The sequence below is a fragment of the Rana temporaria genome, chromosome 7 (genome assembly GCF_905171775.1).
Source record: "Rana temporaria chromosome 7, aRanTem1.1, whole genome shotgun sequence".
NCBI lineage: Eukaryota > Metazoa > Chordata > Amphibia > Anura > Ranidae > Rana > Rana temporaria.
This window is the reverse complement of record NC_053495.1, coordinates 154,444,788-154,463,659: the sequence shown is the minus strand read 5'-3', so window position 1 is coordinate 154,463,659 and position 18,872 is coordinate 154,444,788. Positions and strand designations below refer to the sequence as shown.

Genomic DNA, 18,872 nt, shown 5'->3' with positions numbered 1-18,872 from the left:
CAGAGTTTCTAATAAAACACAGTGACCACTAGTCCTCTACTGAACCCAAATCATTTGTCTCTCTTTAAAATGTACCTCATGTGTTTCTCTATTAGGAATAATAATATAGATACTGTATGTAAGATTACATTTATTAGCTACAAAAAAGTATTAACCAATGGCACTCTTAGTTTTAATTTTAAAGCGGAGCAACTTTGGACATCAAAGTTGCATGACAAGTCATTTCCCATGTTTTCCAATGAAAACTATTCATATATGTGCGACTTAAAGTTGCAGCAACTTCAAAGTAGTCCCTGCAACTTGAGGGCCATGGACCTCCATGTTAACCTTTAAAAGTTGTTTGAGAAGTCGTACCTGAATGTTATACAATGCAAAAGTTGTCTAACAGTTGCCCATTATCACTGGGTGACCACGTGTCCCGAATTGCTTGGGACAGTCCTGCATTTGGCAGGTCCGTCCCGGGCATCTTCATTTCAGGACAATACAGTGTCCCAAAATGAAACGGACATAACCACCTTAACAACGAACCAATGATGTAATCTGTCACTCCTATCAGGGCCTGGTTGTTAAGGAGCTGGGCCGCAAAGCTGGCCGATGCATCCTTAACAACCGAAGTCATCAGCTGTCAATGGGCTTCCCCAATCACAGAGACAGAATAATAATTGCCGTATTGCCGCTGGTGTGTACGAGGCCTAACATTACATTCAGCTCACTACCGACATTGACAGTATGCAGATCTTTTTTTTGCCGTACATACCTCGTATAGCTATTTTCCTAGCCGGCTTCCAGGTAGTGAATCCCGCGGGAGTGGGCGTTCCAATGCAGCAGTTAGTGATTGACGTGATGACAAAAACGACCCTCCCCGTTGCATAAGGAGCGTCACGAGTTGCCGAAAGAAGCCCAACGTCGGTGCGCAGGCGCCGTATAGCGCCGACTCAACGTTCGGCTTCTTTCGGCAACTCGTGACGCTCCTTATGCGACGGGGGGGGGGGTAGTTTTTGTCATCACGTCAATCACTAACTGCTGCATAGGAACGCCCACTCCGGCAGGATTCACTACCCGGAAGCCGGCTAAGAAAATAGCTATACGAGGTATGTACAGCAAAAAAAAAAAAAGATCTGCATACTGTCAATGTCGGTAGTGAGCTGAATGTAATGTTAGAATTTTTTTTTAGGGTGAACCCCCGCTTTAACAGAGCCCTGGATAGCAGTAATGATTCAAATGGAGTTCTAATCCTTCCCCACTAGAATTTTTTTTTTATATAAAACACAGAAATTAATGAAACAATAATCTGGTAGATATGTTAGAAATATATAACACATGCTTGTTTTAAGTCTCATTGAAAAAAAAAAATATTTTTGTGGATTCTTACCAGTGGAGGTGTTGTCTTTGTTACACACAATTATAATGCGAAGGCACATGAGACAGATGACTATACAATGTTAGAATGAGGTTGTTCTCACCATAAATTGGTCATCTGAAAATCCAAAGGATACATATCCAGCAGCTGGCCCACTAATCTCAAAATGATAGCCTCCATCATTGATCTTGGTTGCAGACATGAAGTGGCAGTTGGTGGTTTTGGAAGGGTCACAGCCAGAAGGGCTGCTGATACAAGTTTTCTGGATTCCACAGGTGTCCCGGGTTATATGAGTGGATGGAGAAATAGAAGTAAGGATCATAGATGTAGCAGTGCTTGAGGGAGCAGTAGCATTCGAACTGCTGGATGTGCTAGGACTATTGATGTTCTGAAGTCAGAAAATAATTATGTATTACTGTAAAAAAGAATATACTATACAATAGATGCAAAATTTTCTGCTGAGCTGTTCTTTGCCCTTATATGCATTTTCATGAGTATTGGGTTTCTAGCTTATCTAAAGATGGGGATACACTGACTAATGCATATATTCTTCTACCTTGAGAATAACGATGTACCCAGTAAAATCGTTTCAATGAGCTAGATGTTTCTGCAGACCTACTTTTGCCATTGTGTATGGAATTATGTTATCATTGTCTGCGGTAATGAAAATGCTGTGAATATCTGTTCGCTCAATGGGAAGCGATGGGCCTTTAACCATTTTGCTGGTCAATGACGGGGCCACTTTTTGCGATTCTGCACCGCGTTGCTTTAACTGACAGTTGCGCGGCCGTGGCTCCCAAACAAAATTAACGTCCTTTTTTCCCCACAAATAGAGCTTTCTTTTGGTGGTTTTTGCTCACCTCTGCGGTTTTTATTTTTTGCTCTATAAACAAAAATAGAGTGACAATTTTGAAAAAAATGCAATATTTTTTTACTTTTTTGCTATAATAAATATCCCCCCAAAAAAAAATATATAAAAAACATTTTTTTCCTCAGTTTAGGCCGATACGTATTCTTATACATATTTTTGGTAAAAAAAAAAATCGCAATAAGCGTTTATTCATCGATTTGCGCAAAAGTTATAGCGTCTACAATATAGGGGATAGTTTGATGGCATTTTTATTAATCTTTTTTTTATTTACTAGTAATGGCGGCGATCAGCGATTTTTATTGTGACTGAGACATTATGGCGGACACATCGGACACTTTGACACTTTTTTGGACCATTGTCATTTTTACAGCGATCAGTGCTATGACAATGCACTGATTACTGTGAAAATGACACAGGCAATGAAGGGGTTAACCACTAGGTGGCGCTGAAGGGGTTAAGTGTGCCTAGGGATGTGTTCTAACTGTTGGGGGCACAGCTTCCGATTACAGGAGGCTGTGTACACTGTCCTGTCAATAGGAAGACTGGGGAAATGTTTGTTTACATTAGCATTTCCCCCTTCTTCCTCACCGTGACACGATCGCGGACATCGAGTCACAGAGCTCACGGCGCGCGCGTGCGCCCACAATGCTGGCTTCTTAAAGGGGGCGTATATATACGTCCTTCTGCCTGTCTGTGCCATCTTGTCGACGTATATAGTCGTGCGCTGTTTGGCAAGCAGTTAAAGAACCAACTTTTGTAGGTGATTGGGGACTCCAAAATAGCCCAGGAATGCAGCGGAATGTGGCTACTGAGACTTATCTGCTCAAGGGAAAAATATTTGAAATCTCTCTGACATGAAAACCAAACTTTAGGTGCCAGTTCACACTCCCGCGGCACGACTTCGGGGGCGACTCTGCAAGTCGTCCTGAGGACGACTTCATAGGCGACCAGCAAAACGACTTCTGTATAGAAGTCAATGCAGGTCGCCCCGAGCCGCCCCCGAAGTCGTGCAGGAACCTTTTTCTAAGTCAGAGCGACTTGCGTCGCTCCTATTAGAACGGTTCCATTGCATTGAATGGGACGCGACTCGTCAGGCGGCTGAGCCACCTGACGACTCGCCCCAGTGTGAACCGGCTCTCATTGTCCATTGTTTTGGTTTAAAGGTTTCATTTCTGAATAAAATGTTATATAGGTCATGTATATCCTAAATATATATTTTCCAATTGATGGTAAAAGTACAATTTGTGTTACCCATCTGGGGCGGGAAGAGTGATTGTGAGGGAGGGGGCAGCAACGTTGTTGACAATAATCAATAACATTATTGCATAAGCTATTTCCTGAAAAGGGTGAACTTAGCCTTTAATACTGTCAATAAGTAAGTCATACATAATTATAAAACAATAGTAAATGTCATATGGAAACAAGTTTAAATAAATAAGTCTTCAAGCTATTCAAGCTGTATCATTTTACCAAGGATAAATGGATGGCTTATGAGCTATGATATATTTCTGCCTTTTATTGTTAACAGCAATATTACACATGACATTGCGCACACTTATAATAAGAAAGCATCTTTTCTTGGCAAATCAAGCAGCATCTGCTCTTCAGTAAGGCCCCTTTCACACTGGGGCGGGAGGCGCGGTGGCGGTATAGTGGCGCTAAAAATAGCGGCGCTATACCGTCGGAATTGTCGCGGGATTCGGCCGCTAGCGGTGCGGTATTAACCCCCGCTAGCGGCCGATAAAGGGCTAATACTGCCCGCAATGCGCCTCTGCAGAGGCGCATTGCGGGCGGTATTACCGCGGTTTTCCATTGTTTTAAATGGGAAGGAGCGGTATACACTCCACTTCTCTCACCGCTCCAAAGATGCTGCTGGCAGGAGATTTTTTTTCTCCCGCCAGCGCATAGGGCTTCCACATTGAGTATGCAGTGCAGGAGTTTTTCAGGTGGTATTTAGGCGCTATTTTTAGCGCTATACCGCCTGAAAAACTCCTCAGTGTGAAAGGGGTCTTATGGTCTGCATGTATGGGGGGGTATGGGCGGATAGTTGTAATCAGTGTCTGCAGGAGCCTGATTTTTACCTGCAAAAATGTGCATTTATTTTTTCAAATGTATCTTTTAAAACACTACAGAGGGCCAATAAATGTTCCCTACAGATGTCCTAGTGACATGACTGAATATGTGGCAAAGATTGTCCATCTTTAAAATAGGTAGCAAAACACGGACTTATCTGGGATATATACTCTTCCCTACAAACAATAGTTAGAGCTAACACACAGGATGACAGTCTTGTGTGATGGCGTAGGGACCTGGAGACTCTGATGCCCTGTACACACGATCGGATATCTGATGGAATCTAAGCCGATGGATTTTTTCGTCAGATATCCGATGAAGCTGACTTTCATCAGTCTTGCCTAAACACCATCAGTCAAAAATCCAACGTGTCCAACGCGGTGACGTAAAACACTACTACGTGCTGAGAAAAATGAAGTTCAATGCTTCCGAGAATGCGTCGACTTGATTCTGAGCATGCGTGGATTTTTGACCGATGGAGTTCCAAACAGACGATTGTTTTTTTCTATCGTTTTTTTATCTATAGTTAAAATTTTAAAACATGTTCTATTTTTTTTCACTGATGGAAAACAAACCGTTTTCATCAGACAAACCGATCGTGCGTACAGGGCTTTAGTGACGAGGAATAGGAGCAAGCTCTGAAGAATTAATCCAAAGTATCCTTATCCTCCTCACAGTATCTGACCCAGTTATTTATTATTCATAGATCCCACTACACTCCCTTAAAGCTACATTCCTGGGGTAAAGCAACTACATCAAATTGTCCAAGGTACACTATTGATATGTGTACACTCATACATATGTTGTGGCGATGTCCCAAATTGCTTCAGTATTGGGAGTATGTATATGATATGCCTTATGTTATACACATGTTCATTCTGATCCAAAAATAGCTTTGCTAGGGATTGTATCGGAAGACATTCTTCCACTTGAAATGCATGTGATGTGGCTGAGGTCTATGTACATAGCCCTTTTAACTCATATTACAAAAATGGATATCAAATTCTCTGCCAACATTAGCTCAATGGTCCAAAACAGTTAATCTTAATTTAACCACTTAAATTCCCTTTTTTATATTTTTTGTCCAACAGGGGGCAGTACTCTTTAGAAAAGCCTGGGGAAACCTGACCAGCAAAGTTAAACCTTACCTACCAAACAGCAACACCTCTGCTGGGCAACATTAATTAAGCATTGCAACTTACACAACAGAAAATACATTTAACCCCTCCCCAAACAGCTGCACTGCTGTAGCTCATAGCTGTATGCCGGCTCTTAAGACGTTGTAGCAGGCGAGTGCGTGCACCCGCAGCATGTACCCGGAGCCGATGCATGTGCCTGGCGGGCGCAATGACCTCCAGGCACCCGTGATTGTCTGTGACTGAGTGAGAACCAGGATCTCTTTGTGTAAACACACAAATCCCGGTTCTGTCAAGGGAGAGGAGAGATCGTGTGTTCCTACCAAGTAGGAACAATGATCTCTCTCCTCCTCTAGTCAGCCACATTCCCTCCACAGTTAGAACACACGAGGGAACAAATTTAACCCCCTTGATCGCCCCCTAGTGTTAACCCCCTCCCTGCCAGTGACATTTATACAGTAATCAGTGGCCATTTATAGCACTGATCACTGTATAAATTTAAATGGTCCCAAAAAAGTGTAATAATGGTCAATGGTTCCAAAAAATGGTCAATGGTCCTAAAAAATAATAACAATTCCATAAATCTATCGCCTACTTTGTAGACGCTATAACCTTTACGCAAACCAATCAATATACACTTATAGCATTTTTTTAACCAAACATATGTAGAAGAATACATAATGGCCTAAACTGATGAAAAAAAAATTATTGGGGGGGATATTTATTATAGCAAAAAGTAAAAAATAGTGTTTTTTTCCCCCAAAAGTTTTTCTCTATTTTTCGTTTATAGCGTAAAAAATTAAAACTGCAGCAGTGATCAAATACCACTAAAAGAAAGCTCTATTTGTGGGGGAAAAAAAGACATACATTTTGTTTGGGTACAATGTCGTACGACCGCACAAATTGTCAGTTAAAGCGACGCAGTGTCGTATCGCAGAAAAGGCCTGATCAGGAAGGGGACAAATCCTTTCCGGGGCTGAAGTGGTTAAAAGAGCGTCAATTTCTAAATAAAATATATATATTTTTTTACTTTTTGCTAAAATACATGTTCAAAACTTTTTTTTCATGAGTTTAGGCCAATATGTATTCTTCTACATAAAAAAACGCAATAAGTGTATATTGATTGGTTTGCGCAAAAGTTAAAGCATCTACAAAATATGGGATATATTTATGGCATTTTTACTAGTAATGGTGGTGATCTGCAATTTTTAGCAGGACTGAGACATTGCAGCTGACAGATTGGACACGTTTGACACTTTCTTGGGACCCCTAGAGCTCTTAAACCGGCCAACATACAGTTGCGACGATTCGCCATGGGGAGTCAACCTGGATATGAAAATGGATATCAAATGCTCTGCCAACAATAGCTTAATGGTCCGAAACAGTTAATCTTAATTTAACCACTTAAGGACCAGCCATCGCAGTTATATGTGGCAGGTGGTCCTTAATCTACATCAGAAGCTCTTTGGGGACTTAACTGCTACGAAGTAAACTACCTCTCTACCAGGATGCCACCTATTGTGGGAGCCAAGTCAGGGTTCCAAGGGATGTGAACTTATATGGCCTTTGCTGCCAGCCATGGAATTACTAACCATTGTGAATTATTGTTACCAAACTTATTTATTGCCAAACATAGACTCTTACCTTACAAAGGACTTTCGATGGACTTTACTACCTACCTAAGGTATGACTACCTCTTGGGGCACTACAACAATGGCACTTGGAGAACTTTGTCAGGAATGTGTGTTGAAGATGTCTTTTTTTGTTGTTCTGTTCTGCTACATGGTCTTAAGTCAGTAAAGGGGTGAATGCATGATGTATAAAAATAACAGGGTCTAATCAAGGGGGCGAGAGAAGTTAGAGAAGATACAGTACAGAGGTCTAAAAAGCAGAGAAGCTGTCCTAAGGAAGTTATATTGCCATTGCTAATGACTACTATACGTGTTTGTGTCAAGTGCTTAATCACACAACCAGCCAGTAAGCGGGTGACATGGCATGGGAGAGAGTATAGAGGTTTTATGCTTGGCCCTTTAACTGGTGTAGCGCCCCCTTACTTTCAGTATGGGCACTACGCTAAAGTTAGTGGGGAATGGGAGAGTTATTTTGCTCCCATTCACAATTTGCTAAATTGTGGGCTGCTGTCATTCCTGAACTGTCCTGTAGGTCAGTCTGCGCTCCAGGGGTGTTGTTTCCACCCCTGGGCGACAGGTGGCGCTAGAGGGGTTCTGGCAGAGCCACATTTCCCCAGCAGCCAATTGGAGGAGTTTTCCCTTGCGGAGCATGCTGGGGGAGAGTATATATGGGGCAGACGCCATTTTGTGAGGTTCTTCCCACGGGTTCCAGGTGCGGCATCCCCCTTTAGGGTGCGCGCATCCAACGGACCCCGGCGATGGCCTTCCAGGCTGGGGTCGCATGCTACGCGGAGCTCCATGTTGTAGAGAGGGGCCCCAGTGACTTACTGGGTCCCCCGCTTTACTGAGAAGATCCCAGGCTGGGTGCCGCTCGATTGGGGGGTCAGCTTGAGGAGAACCCGGAGGCAGGTTGTCCAACGGGGCTTGAACGAACCATCGGGGATCTGGTGACCGGTACATTGACAGGTACACTTCAACTGTCACCCAGTGACCCTAACTAAATCTACTGGGAGGATCAGCTCAATTCATTCAGCTTATCTACTTACTAGGCCTGTGGCAGAGGCCCTAGAGCCAGGCCTGTGGCAGGGGCCTGTTCCTCCCAGCATCACTAAGTGACACTTCGGCTGCCAGGCTTGTGGCAGAAGTCTGTCCGGGGGCACTTCACCAGCTCTGGCTATAGTGGCGACGAACTGTGACTATTATTACTGTGCTACCGAGAGCAGGATTGCTCTTTTTCTACATCCAGGCCTGATACCGAAGTTCTCTATCGCTTCATCAACCTTTTCCTTCCTACTGCATGTTGATGTTGGCTATGTTGGGCCTGAAATAAAGCATTTGAAAACCTTCCTTCATGTACTGGACATTCGCTCACTACTTTATTCACCGACTACACCCCTCGACAACACTGAGGTAACTTAATATGCCGATCCCAACAACAAACCAGCAGCTCCTGCGGGGGTAGCGCTACACTGGCAACTGATTTCCCACATACTGGGACTATCCTTATGGCATGGAGTTCCTAAGGACCTAGCCTGCTGGGAGTCACCACCAGTATGAATGCTGAGCTTCCTGTATCCAATAGCAACATACAAATTTATAGGTGACAGGACTGCTGGGTTTGTGTAGACTGGTACAAGCTCTGTTGTACAAGCTCATAAATGCTGCACAGTGGGAGAGGTGAAGTCCTAACATAAGTGTGTCCATATTGCATATGTGTCAACAGTGTAAGAGTTTGTCCACAGATTAGAAAGAGACAATTGTGCTCCCAGAGGATTCTCGATTTTAATCTAGAGCACTGACTTAACACTGATTTCACATGACCGCAGCCTCTGCCTGCCACTGAGGGTGCTATCGGGGGCTTGCTCTGGTGTCCCAGAACTCTGGTGCTGCGCCCCGCCCACAAACCCATGCATCTCGTAATTTTATTACAGATACATTAAATACAGAATTGTCACTTACTGTTAACACAGGACTTTCAACTCCCACCCAGAATGTACTTCGTGTCTGGACAAATGTTGCTCTGTGTACAGAATAGGAAAGGCATATAGATTATCTACAGCATAGCTTTGAAGATGAATCAGCAAACATATTTTGTTAAAAATACAAACACTAGGGTCCATTTATAAAATGTTAAAATGTATATTTCTCATATCAAATATGAAATTCTATCCATCTATATATAAATATATGTATATAATATAATCACGTACTCTCGTAGGAGCCGCTGGAATTTTGCCCAGGTTTTTCCGCAGTGGGTTGCCCCGCAGCCAGGCGCACGATCACAGACACACTTTTCCCCAATGACCAGTCTAGGGGTAATGTTTTGTTTTTTATTTTTTGGAGAACTTGGATAGGGTTGGGGGAATTGAGTAAAATACTCCAAAACAGAAACTATGTACAGGTCTAAAGGACAAGAAACTCCTTTCTAAAAAGCTGAAGCAGAAGTCCTTGCTCATAGCAAACTGCAGACTTGGCTTTGTAATAGAAGAATTTAACAGCACACAACCTTCTTCCATTAGAGCAACAAGAGCACAGTCCCTTCATGAGGAATCGGATAGACTAAACTCGCAGCGAGCCCCTCAAGGGAAGTAGGAAAAAAGGGTGTCAGAGGGAGAGAAAGAGGAGGACAGGAGAGCCCCCTTCCCAGGAATGCCCAGCTGCTCCATCCTGCCGAGGCAGCGGGAACTGTACTTACCTGTCCCTGCGAGGACCTGCTGGTGCGTTCCTGACAGACCTTCAACCGAGTAGTACGGAATAGCTGTCGGCCCGGTCCACTGTGACAGCAAGCAGCCTGGTCATATGTGAACCCTGGAGCATATAGCTCACCGGCCACCCCTGGAGCCATGGGGTATGTCGTGGCCAACCCATCGTGTAGCTAAGGTCTGCTTACGCTCGATGGCCGGACTGGGGGGACTACAAGGATCTATATTATTCATCCTGTCACCCAGCTGTTGATAGAAGATTCTCAAAAATAAAATCATAAAATAATAAAAATTTCTTCAGCACCCTGAGTCCAAAGGGAGCCAGGTCCTACTTGGCAGAAAAAACTGAGCTGCTGACTGCAGGGCAGAGGGTTATGTCTGGAGGGACCGCCCGCTGGGCGGGGCTGTTCAACTCTGTTAAAGTAACATGTATTTAAATATCTAACATGTTCTGCCTAGTTCTCTCCTATAGAACAGGAACATAACCCACAAGTCAAGATTTATGGTAGCTGTGTCCATCCATGGACGAAAAGAGAAAAAACAAGACTTCAGTATCACGTTGTGAGGCACTGACCTACTGTATAAGTAGTATACAAATGGTTGTTGGGCCTCATGGCCGAAACCAAATGATTTTTACTTGGAGAAAAGCCTGGGAAAATTTAGCACACAGCAAGGGAAACATTGGGGGAGATTTATTAAAACATATTGTTATCTGACATTTGATAAAGCAGCTTTATATTTGTCATCAAAATAACTCCTTCTCATATTGGGGGAGATTTACTAAAACTGGTGCACACAGAACTTTGTGCAGCTGTGCATATTAACCAACCAGCTTTTAATTTTAGCTTGTTCAATTAAACTTTGACAATAAGGCTCCACTTATCCCCGCTGAGTGGGCGGATGTCAGGTCCGTCTCTGCTCACTGTGCTGAGACAGACCTGTCCAAGCCCCACTCTTCTCTATAGTGAGATCGGATGAAAACAGACCGCCTGTCAATTTTCATTCGATCCTATCCAATCTGCAAGATGGATGCTAAATAGGGTCACCATACGTCTAGATCAGTGTTTCCCAACTCCAGTCCTCAAGGCACACCAACAGGTCATGTTTTCAGGATTTCCCTCAGATGAAACGGCTGTGGTAATTACTAAGGCAGTGAAACTGATCAAATCACCTGTGCAAAATAATGGAAAGCCTGAAAACATGACCTGTTGGTGTGCCTTGAGGACTGGAGTTGGGAAACACTGGTCTAGATTTAGCAGACGGGATGGGATAGAATAGCGGTGGGTGTCCGCTGACATATCACCGCTGACATCCACCGCTCCTGGGGGGGTGAATGAAGCATCTGATCAGGTTCGCCTGAAAAACGGACAGGTGGACCTGATCGGACTGCCAGTGTGAAAAGCCTCTTTCACACAGGCTTTCCTATCAGGTCCACCGTCAGTTTTTCAGGTGGAACTGATCGGACCCTCCATTCACTCCTATGGAGCAGTGGATGTCAGCAGTGACATGTCCGCTGACACCCGCTGTTATCTGATCTGTTCCTGTCCGTAAAAGCCAGACGGATGGTGACCCTATTTTCCATATGTCTGGCAGAAGTTGGGTGGGATCGAATGTAAATGAACAGGTGGTCCGTTTTCATCCGATCTCCCCATAGTGGAGAGCGGGGCTTTGACAGGTCCCCCTCTGCACAGTGAGCCGAGACAGACCTGTCATCTACCTGCTCAGCAGGGATCAGCGGAGCCTTGGCCCAGGTTCACACTGAGCTGAGGGAATGAAGCCCGTGGGAGTTCATCTGAACTCGCACGATTTCCCTCCCACATGTCAGTCCCGATTTCGGCCGCCATTTCAGAGACATCTTTGTAGGTTTCTGGGGGGCGTGACAGTGGAACCAGAAGTCTCTTGCTGCACAGTGGGGATTAAATCCCAATACTCAGAGGCGATACATCTAAGAGAACTGGGCTTATGATTATTCATTGCTCAGAACATCATCCATTCCCAAACTACTGGCCCTCTGGATCGATTACCTGCCTGCAGGTATTGAAAGAATCATTGCGAGAGCCTGATACTATTTTTGTTGGATATATGCCTGGCAGATCCACCGGCGTATGGTGAGTTGGGTCCATCACTTCGGGTAAAAGTATCCTTTTCTCTCCCCCATTTTTGGAAGGTGAAGGCACTCATGGGTGTAATTATCCAATTATTCAGTGTGCACCCTATCCATCTGAGAGACAGTCTGACAGCTGCAGCAAAAGTGTTTTTTCCCTTCATACGTCACTGCTGACCTCTGATATCTTGGTTCATGGACTATTACATTTCTAGTTATCACTAACACTGGTATTAGCACTGTGTTTATGGGCTATTACACTTTTAGTTATCACTAGTCCTGGTATTAGCACTGTGTTTAGTGTTTTATTGTTCACCCATAGTTACACATGGATTACGTTTTTTCATATAATTACAACATTACTATTATTGTAATTTTTTTAAATTTTTTCATGAATAATGTTTTATATGAATTTACATTTTAGTTTTTGACACTGGTTTTAATAGTCACTTATTATACCATCCACTGTCAATATTTTGGGAGATTCTTCTGCGACCTCATATCGCATGAGACCCTTTACATACACTCACTGGCCCAGATTCAAGAAGCACTTGCGCCCGCGCAACCATAGGTTACGCAGCGCAAGTGCTTACTTGCTCCGGTGTAACGAGTGCTCCTGATTCAGGAACCTTGTTACACCGACTGCAGGCTAAAATCTGCGCGGCATAAGGCTCTTATGCCTCGCAGATTTTAGGCTGCATTCTTGCGGGGGCCGCTAGGGGGCGCTCCCATTGTGTATCAGCGTGTAGTATGCAAATTGCATACTACCACTGATTCACAAGCTTGCGCGGGCCCCGCGCAAGCCAGGAACGGAGTTTCCGTACGGCTACTTTTAGCGCAAGACTGCCCCTTCTAATAGTAGGGGCAGCCAATGCTAAAGTATAGCCGGCCTTCCCGCGCTGTGAAATTTGAATTTCACGGCGTTTGCGTAAGTGAAACGTGAATGGCGCTGGACGCCATTCACGTTCACTTAGAAGCAAATGACGTCCTTGCGACGTCATTTGCCACAATGCACGTCGGGAAAGTTTCCCGACGGAGCATGCGCTGTACGCTCGGCGCGGGAGCGCGCCTAATTTAAATGATTCCCGCCCCCGGCGTGATCATTTAACTTGCGCACGCTTACGCCGGGCAAATTTGCCGGCGCGCCCTCGCAATTCACGGAGCTACTGCTCCGTGAATCGAAGGCAGCGCAAAATATTTGCGGGGGCGCAGGGCAAAATCGTTGCCCTGCTCCCCCGCAAATATCGCGCAATTCTACTTGAATCTGGGCCACTGTGTATTATTTATGTTGTGTCTCTCCACTAGGAGTCACACATCTACTCACGTTGCTGTTCCATCATGCTTATGCGGCGTACAGGCGATCATTTTTCGGCTTGAAAGAAAACGTAGTTTTTCATCATGTCCAAAAAACAATGTTTTTCCAACTTCATCATTAATGAAAAATGCAGCATGTTGGAATTTTTTTGTTGTTGTTTTTCAGAAACTGAAAAACTATGTGCAGCCCACACACGATCATTTTAAATGATGTTTTTAAAAACGATGTTTTCTTTCATGCCGAAAAATGATCGTGTGTACGCGACATAAGGTTTGGTTAGAATTACTCACCTAACATTTTCAAGCGCTACACTTTTTATTTATATAAATGTTCAAGATTAGTCTTTTTGTTGTGTTGGCTGCTCATATTCTGAGTCTGGCGCAGTATTTTATTATAATTTTTCTGCACAAATGTCAATGTAAATCGCAGCCCGAAATCGCAAAACTTAGTACAGAAACTCCTTTTTGAAAACGGTGCCATTGACAGCAATTGTCACAGATTTGACATGTCAAATCGAACCAATGTGAACCAGGGCTTATTGTCAAAGTTTAATGGGAACAAACTGAAGTTGGACGTTGATTGGTTAATATGCACAGCTGCACCAAGTTTTGTGTGCACCAGTTTTGTAAATCTCCCCAATATGAGAAGTAGTTATTTTGATAAAATATAAATCTGCTTTATCAGATGGCAGATAGTCAAAACATTCTTTGTACCTTTAAACATATTGCTATCTTAAGCATTTTTTTTATGAGTGTTTTACTGTTTGCATTAATGTCCAGTTGATTATGAAAAGGGGTGAATGTGGACAAGTTATGTTATTTATTAATCTGAGGACAGTTATTTATTAATCTCTGTCCCATGTTGTCCATACAGGTAATTGATTTTTATAGGGATTCACAGGACTCTAAAGGTTCCTATGGTTGAGTAATATTATAGAAAGTGAAGTAGGTTAATTATAATGAATTACTTTCTAGAAAATGTTCTAGAAAGACAACTGACATTAGACAGCTTGATTTACAGACACGGTGTACCAAGCCAGTCTCATTGGCTCTGTGGCATATGACTGATTTAATAACCAATCACTACATTTTTACTCACTGACTGCAGGATCATTGTGTTAACCCTTTAACACACCTCCTCTCCTTTAAAGTGATATTAAAGGCTTGTTTAAAAAAACAAAAACAAACAAACAAACAGGTCATACTCACTTGCTCTGTACAGTGTTTTTTCATAGAGCAGCACTGATCCTCCTCTTCTCGGGTCCCCCGACGACGATCCAGACCCCTCCCTCCTGCCCAGTGCCGCCACAGCAATGTAATATATTGCAGCTTATCAATCATTAGATATGACTGCATTAGTAACTGATACATTTTGCTGGAGAGCTTGTTCTTTGGAGAAACAACAGACTTACTGGCCAGATCACCAGATGAAAATAGAATAAAGAAAGCCCAAAAAAAGAAAGGGAATGCAGCCATTACATGTAAGAATTGGTAAGCTGCAATTTAATAGATGTTTTCTTTTTGGTTTAATACCATTTTAACACACCCCCTGTCGTTATTTAAGAAATGCAGGATATCGGCGCCGACAGATGAGTGGGACGCAGCATCAGAGGAGGGTCGTCGGCAGGAGCGGCGACAGAGGAAGAAGAACACCGGCCAAAGAAGACAGAAAAAGAGCAGAAGAAGAAGCAGGGGGAGAAGGAGAAGAAGATTTTTAATAAAAGACTTGTCAAAAACTGTCTACTGTATTTTTTAACACTACACTACTTTTTTTTAAGTGAATGGGTAGGGGTACAATGTACCCCATACTCATTCACATGGGGGGGTGGGATCTGGGGGCCCCCTTGTTAAAGGGGGCTTCCAGATTCTGATAAGTCCCCCACCCGCAGCCCCCGACAACCACCAGGCAAGGGTTGTCGGGAAGAGGCCCTTGTCCCCATCAACATGGGGGCAAGGTGCTTTGGGGTGGGGGACGCTATACACAGTGTAAAAAAAAACACAAATCGCGGTAAAACATGTGTCCAAAAACACGGCAAGCACCGCAAAAAGCACTGCAGAAATGCTCAAGAGCAACATGCATAGATGTGAATCAAGCCTAAGATGAACAGGGGAAAGAATCAACAGTTAGCACGGAGTCCCAATGAGGGTACTCCATCGCCTCCACTTATATGGAAAGTGACAATAGGCACCACCAGTTCAGCTTATGTGATACAGTCAATCATTATAAAAGATGGGACTCTTCTGATGTTGTCCTAAAAGCAGATCCTTCATCAAAACTCCATTAATATATAAGCCTTGCTGCCCTCTTCAGATTGGGGAGATCCCTAAACAGAGTTACTAAAAACAAGGCACCAGCCTTCTGCATTACCATAAAAGTAATTCATTCAAAAGTAAAGAACTCCAATATTCTCACAAAATTGCATAAAGTCAGGCACATCCGTTTTCCAGTAGAGACAATCCAATGAAGATCCTCAAGTGATACCCATCAATAGGGAGTGAGGCTTACGCATTTCAAGGGAAGACGCCTCTTTATCAGAGCTAACCCAGGCATATATTGTGCATACACCAAATGAACAAATAATAATAATAACAATGGTTATATAGGACCAGTAGGGATCAATATATTAATATGAGGATGAATGGAAATCTGGAAGATCAGTGCATCACTTGTGGCATACCTGTGATTACTGTGTACTATGCACAATGATTCCCCCCTCCTTATCAAAAGCAGATGAGAGCAAAGGGATTGTAAAGTGTGCATGGCAAACATGGAGACTTTCTGCCATTTTACATGCTGACACACATGGTAGCAGGCAGCCTAGGCAGGGCTAAGCTGTGCTCTAATGTGCATGGTCATGGGCGTCCACATGGGAGGACAAGTGCCCCCCCCCCAAAGCAAGGTGTCCACACACAGACACTTGGGCGGGGTGCCCAGGATGCACCGCACCCAGACCTTGCAAGCTGCTGCAAAGGGGGCGCTGAAGCTGTGGCAGTTACTTACTGTTACATTCAGCAGCAGTGGCACCACCCTAACTCCCTAGACTCTCTTATTACATTGTCCACTGGCTTCTCTGCTGCCCACTGCACTGGTTGCTAGAGTTGCCTGCTGCTTGCCGTCTAGCAACCAGTGATGTAGGCGAGCCCCCAGCATTTAGAGCGGAGGAGGAACGTCTTTCTCCTTCATGACCTTCAAAAGTGAAAGACTACAGTGAGAGAGATGGGGGGGGGGGCATTGGTGAGAGAGCTGGGAGGGGAGAAATGTTGAAAAAGCTAGGGTGGGGGCATTGATGAGAGAGCTGGGGGGACATATGTGAGAGTTGTATTTTTTTTAACTACACCCTTAAGCCGCTCCCACCATTAAGACTTTGGCCACAGTTTGCTATTACGTGCGCCACAGCTCACTTGCTCCCTCATTTGTCCCTCATTCGGAAGTTCAAAAGTTGAGAGGTATGTGACACATGCATGTGTCCTCATATCTTGTGCAATGTACAATACCTTTAACTGTTAAAATTAGATAACAAGAAAAGGATGTAGAAAGTTAACCTATTCTCAATATATGTGAAAGTGTTACTTATGGATTAACCTTTGCACACTTCAAATCACAGCGTCAGGGATGATTTGCTGAATGCATAACTTCTTAGAATCAAAGTGGTTGTAAAGGCTGGACATTTTTTTTACCTTAATAAATTCCCTGTATATACATATTGTAATAACATTTCTGCCATGTTATAAAATAAAGAGGGGCAAGCAGTGCATATCTATAATCCCACAATATTGTTATTTAACTTAGTCTACTTAGTCTATCGCTGGGCGTATGTGTCATAAATCCAACAATTATATACAATATCAAATAAAGTGCTTTATATTATTAAACAATCTCTGTAAAGAAATCAATGGCATAAAGTGCAAATATTTGTAAAAGGTGCAGGAAATGCGTGCTGACCGGGGACATGCAGTCAGGGGAGGGAGGTGAGGCATAGCCTCACCTGCCATGAACATATATATAAGAAAAAAAAACAATCGCGGGTCTTAGCTCAGCGGCCTTGGGGTCACAGAGACCCCAAATTAGGGGGGTAGGTAGCCAAAGTCCTACCCCCCGGGCCTATGGTTCCTGAGATACATGGGCTCAGGGCTTGACTGGGCTCATGCCCATGGGCCCCGCCCAATAGTGGGCCTGAGCCCAATCGCGGCAACCCCCCCCTGTTCTCCGCAATCGCGGCAACCCCCTCCCGCAATTTCGCGGCAATCCTCTCCCGCAATTTCGCGGCAATCCCCCGTTCACGGCAATCGCAGCAACCCCCTACGGCAATTTCGCAGCAATCCCCTCCCGCAATTTTGCGGCAATCCCCCATTCGCAGCAATCGCAGAAACCCCCTCCCGCAATTTCGCGGCAATCCCTCATTCGCGGCAACCCCCTCCCGCAATTTCGCGACAATCCCTTCCCGCAATTTCGCGGCAATCCCTCGTTCGCAGCAATCGCGGCAACCCCCTCCCGCAATTTTGCGGCAACCCCCTCCCGCAATTTTGCGGCTATCCCCCGTTCGCGGCAATTTTGCCACCCCTGTTTGCAGCAGACTGAGAGGATGAGCTCACAGTACCTCTCACTTCTTTTGAGAGGTACTGAGCATGGACAGCTTGGAGCCTTGGACCACTAGTAAAGTACCATTGGCCCCAGCTATCCAAAAAAAATGCTACAGTGGAGGCTGTCCTCTCACTGCAGTGTCATAGAAGGGGGCATGTGTCTAAAAGACACATGCTCCCTTTAAGCCCAACCCTCCTAACTACAAGGAAAAAACATGGTTTTATTGGTATAAGATTTACCCATAATCCCATGTTTTTCTCACACAGTTGAGAGGGAAAATTAGAATCTTCAGCTGCTGAAAAGGTATTGTTTTAATCAAGCTAAATCATATATTATTATGCTATATGTTATAAACACAATAATTTCAGTAATTTGTCCATTAAGCCACCTGTTTAAAGGGTCACTAAAGGAAAAAAATGTTTTTGCTGAAATGACTGTTTACAGGGTATAGAGACATAATAGTTAACTGATTCCTTTTAAAAACGATTAAAAATAGATACAAATCAATCATATAATGTTCCTGCAGTTTTTTAGTTTTGTTTTTGCATTTAGTTTCGTTTTAGCATGTTACGCTGTATCTGTGCTGGACAGTGCCATAGAGCAGTATTGGTTTGAAAACTAAACTAAATTCTCCCAGTACTGTGGTGATCAGGAAACAGACAACCAGGAAGTGTCCAAAACAGAGGAGAATTACAGCAACATCAGAGCAAAAACGAACAATGAGGACATGGAACCAGGACTGCAGTAAGGTAAAGGAAGCTATTTAGCTAAAAAAAAAAAATCCTTTAGTGACCCTTTAAGTACAGTTTTTGAAAATATAGTAAATTACCTTAAAAACAATATATAATAATTATTTGTATATTACTTATGGTAATTAACCTCTTGCCAACCAGGCCAATTCTGACACTTCTCTCCTACATGTAAAAATCATATATTTTTTTGCTAGAAAATTACTCAGAACGCCCAAATATAATATATATGTTTTAGCAGACACCCTAAGGAATAAAATGGTGGTCATTGCAACTTTTTATGTCACACGGTATTTGCACACCAATTTTTTTTAATTTTTTTGGAAAGAAACTGTTTCATGAATAAAAAA

At 43.6% G+C, this 18,872-nt stretch overlaps 1 pseudogene; it reads right to left on the bottom strand.

Annotated features, from left to right (window-relative positions):
• LOC120945785 overlaps nucleotides 1–18,872 on the bottom strand; it is a 97,341-nt pseudogene that overhangs the window by 50,999 nt on the left and 27,470 nt on the right.